The sequence below is a fragment of the Arachis ipaensis genome, chromosome B9, assembly GCF_059453495.1.
Source record: "Arachis ipaensis isolate K30076 ecotype BB chromosome B9, ASM5945349v1, whole genome shotgun sequence".
NCBI lineage: Eukaryota > Viridiplantae > Streptophyta > Magnoliopsida > Fabales > Fabaceae > Arachis > Arachis ipaensis.
In genome coordinates this window covers 40,256,752-40,261,614 of record NC_142444.1, presented here as the reverse complement: position 1 = coordinate 40,261,614, position 4,863 = coordinate 40,256,752, and the positions used below count along the sequence as shown (strand labels likewise).

At 34.1% G+C, this 4,863-nt stretch overlaps 1 non-coding gene across 1 annotated transcript; it reads left to right on the top strand.

Annotated features, from left to right (window-relative positions):
• Positions 1 to 516: 516 nt before the first annotated feature.
• LOC148544402 (small nucleolar RNA R71) lies at positions 517 to 624 on the top strand. Its single transcript, XR_015901399.1, has one exon. It is a non-coding gene; the product is annotated as a small nucleolar RNA R71 (small nucleolar RNA).
• Positions 625 to 4,863: the final 4,239 nt, after the last annotated feature.

The window sequence follows — 4,863 nt, the reverse complement described above, 5'->3', positions numbered from 1 at the left end:
AAAAGGTTTACTACTGTTAAACTTATTTCTTCCACCATTATTAAAGCCTTGTTGAGGCTTTTGATCCTTCCATGAGAAATTTGGATGATTTCTCCATGATGGGTTATAGGTGTTTCCATAAGGTTCACCCATATAATTTACCTCTGCTATTGCAGGGTTTTCAGAATCATAAGCTTCTTCTTCAGAAGATGCCTCTTGAGTACTGTTGGATGCAGCTTGCATTCCATTCAGACTCTGAAAAATCATATTGACCTGCTGAGTCAATATTTTATTCTAAGCCAATATGGCATTCAGAGTATCAATTTCAAGAACTCCCTTCTTCATAGGCGTCCCATTACTTACAGGATTTCTCTCAGAAGTATACATGAACTGGTTATTAGCAACCATGTCAATGAGTTCTTGAGCTTCTGCAGGCGTTTTCTTTAGGTGAATGGATCTACCTGCAGAAGTATTCAATGACATCTTAGCTAATTCAGACAGACCATCATAGAGTATATCCAGGATGGTCCATTCTGAAAGCATGTCAGACAGACACTTTTTGGTCAGTCCTTTGTATCTCTCCCAAGCTTCATAGAGGGATTCACCTTCTTTCTGTCTGAAGGTCTGAACATCCACTCTAAGCTTACTCAGTTTTTGAGGAGGAAAGAACTTGGCTAAGAAATCCTTGACCAGCTTATCCCAAGAGTTCAGGCTATCCTTAGAGTCCAACCATACTCTAACTCTGTCTCTTACAGCAAAAGGGAAAAGCATGAGCCTGTAGACTTCAGGATCTACTCCATTAGTCTTAACAGTATCACATATCTGCAAGAATTCAGTTAAGAACTGAAAAGGATCTTCATATGGAAGTCCATGAAACTTGCAGTTTTGCTGCATCAGAGAAACTAATTGAGGTTGTAGCTCAAAGTTGTTTGCTCCAATGGCAAGAATGGAGATGCTTCTTCCATGTAAATTGGAATTAGGTGCAGTAAAGTCACCAAGTATTCTCCTTGCATTATTTTTGTTGGGTTCGGCTACCATCTCCTTTACTTGTTCGAAATTTTCAATAAGGTTGTCTTTGGATTGTTGTAATTTAGCCTCTCTTAGTTTTCTCTTCAGAGTCCTTTCAGGTTCTGGATCAGCTTCAACAAGAATGCCTTTTTCCTTGTTCCTGCTCATTAGAAAGAGAAGAGAACAAGAAAAGAAGAGGAATCCTCTATGTCACAGTAAAGAGGTTCCTTATTGTTAGTAGAAGAAGAAAAGGAATAGGGGTGAAGAAGAATGAAGAATCCAAACACAAGGGTAAGGATAGGAGCAGTGATGTGAGATGAAGAGAAATGTTAGTAGATGAATAAATAATTAGAAGGAGATGAGAGAGAAGGAGAATTTTCAAAAATAATTTTTGAAAAAGAGTTAGTGATTTTCGAAAATAGTTTTTGAAAAAGGTTAGTAATTTTCGAAAATTAAAATAAAAAATTAAAATAATTAGTTAATTAAAAAGAATTTTTGAAAAAGAGGGAAGATATTTTCGAAAATTAGAGAGAGAGGGAGTTAGTTAGGTAGTTTTGAAAAAGATAAGAAACAAACAAAAAGTTAGTTGAAACAAATTTTGAAAATCAATTTTGAAAAGATAAGAAGATAAGAAGTTAGAAAGGATATTTTAAAATCAAATTTTGAAAAAGATAAGATAAGAAGATATTTTTGAAAAGATATGATTGAAATTAGTTTTGAAAAAGATTTGATTTTTAAAATCATAATTAATGACTTGATTCACAAGAAATCACAAAATATGACTCTAGAACTTAAAGTTTGAATCTTTCTTAACAAGTAAGTAACAAACTTGAATTTTTTGAATCAAAACATTAATTGATGATGTTATTTTCAAAAATTTGATGTAAAATTAAGAAAAAGTTTTTTGAAAAATATTTTTAAAATTTTCGAAAATAAATAAGAAAAATGAAAAAGATTTGATTTTTAAAAAAGATTTTGAAAAAGATAAGATTTTTAAATTGAAAATTTGATTTGACTCATAAAAAAACTAGATTTTAAAATTTTTTGAAAAAGTCAAATCTAATTTTCGAAATTTTAAGGGAGAAAAAGAGGAAGATATTTTTTTTTTATTTTTTAATTTTTAATGATGAGAGGGAAAAACATGAAAAAGACTCAATGCATGAAAATTTTGGATCAAAACAATGAATGCATGCAAGAACACTATGAATGTCAAGATGAACACCAAGAACACTTTGAATGTCATGATGAACATCAAGACTTATTTTTGAAAATTTTTATATGCAAAGAAAACATGCAAGACACCAAACTTAGAAATCTTTCATGTTTAGACACTATGAATGCAAAAATGCACATGAAAAACAAGAAAAGATGCAAAACAAGAAAACATCAAGATCAAACAAGAAGACTTACCAAGAACAACTTGAAGATCATGAAAAACACCATGAATGCATGAATTTTTCGAAAAATGCAAGATGAACATGCAATTGACACCAAACTTGAAATTTGACTCAAGACTCAAATAAGAAATACAAAATATTTTTTTTGATTTTTATGATTTTATGAATTTTTTTGTATTTTCTTTTAATTTTTTTTTCGAAAATTATTTTGAAAAAGAAAAATAAGGATTCCAAAATTTTTAATATGAATTCCAGGAATCTTATGCTCTTTAAACTAAAGCTCCAATCAAAGGGTCAGGCATGGCTTAATAGCCAGCCAAGCTTTAGTATGCTGTTGATACCTTCCATGTATAGAACAACTAAGTGTGTGAGAATCAACAAGCTCTTGTGATGATAAGTTGAAACTCCAGTCCAAAAGATTAGACATGGTTTACAGCCAGCCAGGATTCAACAAATCATCATGAAACACTAGAATTCATTCTTAAAAATTCTGAAGAAAAATATTTTTTTGAAAACATTTATTTTTAAAATTTTTTTCGAAAACAAAGGAGAAATTTTTTTTTGAAAGATTTTTGAAAATTTTTTTGAAAATAAAACAAAAAGAAAATTACCGAATCTGAGCAACAAGATGAACCGTCAGTTGTCCAAACTCAAACAATCCCCGGCAACGGCGCCAAAAACTTGGTGCACGAAATTATGATCATCAATGGCGCCATCAACATGGTACGCTCAATTGTAATCTCAACTTTTTATCACAACTTCGCACAACTAACCAGCAAGTGCACTGGGTCGTCCAAGTAATAAACCTTACGTGAGTAAGGGTCGATCCCACGGAGATTGTCGGCTTGAAGCAAGCTATGGTCACCTTGTAAATCTCAGTCAGGCGGATATAAAATAGTTATGGAGTTTTCGAATATTAATAATAAATAGACAGAAAATAAAGATAGAAATACTTATGTATATCATTGGTGAGAATTTTAGATAAGTGTATGGAGATGCGTTCGTTCCTCTGAACTTCTGCTTTCCTGCTGTCTTCATCCAATTAATCTTACTCCTTTCCATGGCTGGTTTTATGTAAGGGCATCACCGTTGTCAATGGCTACATCCCATCCTCTTGTGAAAATGGTCCAAATGCTCTGTCACAGCACGGCTAATCATCTGAGGTTCTCGATCATACTGGAATAGGATTCACCCTCCTTTTGCGTCTGTCACTACGCCCAGCAATCGCGAGTTTGAAGTTCGTCACTGTCATTCAATCCCAGAGTCCTACTCGGAATACCACAGACAAGGTTTAGACTTTCCGGACTCTCATGAATGCCGCCATCAATCTAGCTTATACCACGAAGATTCTGATTAAGAGATCCAAGAGATACTCATTCAATCTAAGGTAGAACGGAAGTGGTTGTCAGGCACACGTTCATAGGGAATGATGATGATTGTCACGTTCATCACATTCAGGTTGAAGTGCGAATGAATATCTTAGAAGCGGAATAAGTTGAATTGAATAGAAAAATAGTAGTACTTTGCATTAATCTTTGAGGAACAGCAGAGCTCTACACCTTAATCTATGGAGTGTAGAAACTCTACCGTTTGAAAATACATAAGTGATGAAGGTCCAAGCATGGCCGAATGGCCAGCCCCCAAAACGTGATCACAGGATCAAAAATACAATCCAGGATGTCAAATACAATAGTAAAAAGTCCTATTTATACTAAACTAGTTACTAGGGTTTACAGAAGTAAGTAATTGATGTATAAATCAATTTCCGGGACCCACTTGGTGTGTGCTTGGGCTGAGCTTGAATGTTACACGTGCAGAGGCTCTTTCTGGAGTTGAACGCCAGGTTGTAACGTATTTCTGGCGGTCAACTCTGGCTTGTGACTTGTTTCTGGCGTTTAACTCCAGACAGCAGCGTAGAACTGGCATTCAACGCCCTTTTACGTCGTCTAAACTCGGCCAAAGTATGGACTATTATACATTGCTGGAAAGCCCTGGATGTCTACTTTCCAAAGAAATTGGAAGAGCGCCATTTTGAGTTCTGTAGATCCAGAAAATCCACTTTGAGGGTAGGGAGGTCAGAATCCAACAGCATCAGCAGTCCTTCTTCAACCTCTGAATTTGATTTTTGCTCAAGTCCCTCAATTTCAGCCAGAAAATATCTGAAATCACAGAAAAATACACAAACTCATAGTAAAGTCCAAAAATGTGAATTTAACATAAAAACTAATGAAAACATCCCTAAAAGTAACTAGATTCTACTAAAAACATACTAAAAATAATGCCAAAAAGCGTATAAATTATCCGCTCATCAATAACCATTTTGGACTGGAATCATCTTTTCAAAATCAAAAATCCTATTTACCCTGATCTTATTCGTGAATTTTATGTCAACATGACCTATCATAATGAAAATGTCCATTCCTATGTTAAAGGGCGTGAGTTAAATCTGAATAGTAAAATCATTAGTGATGCCCTAGGA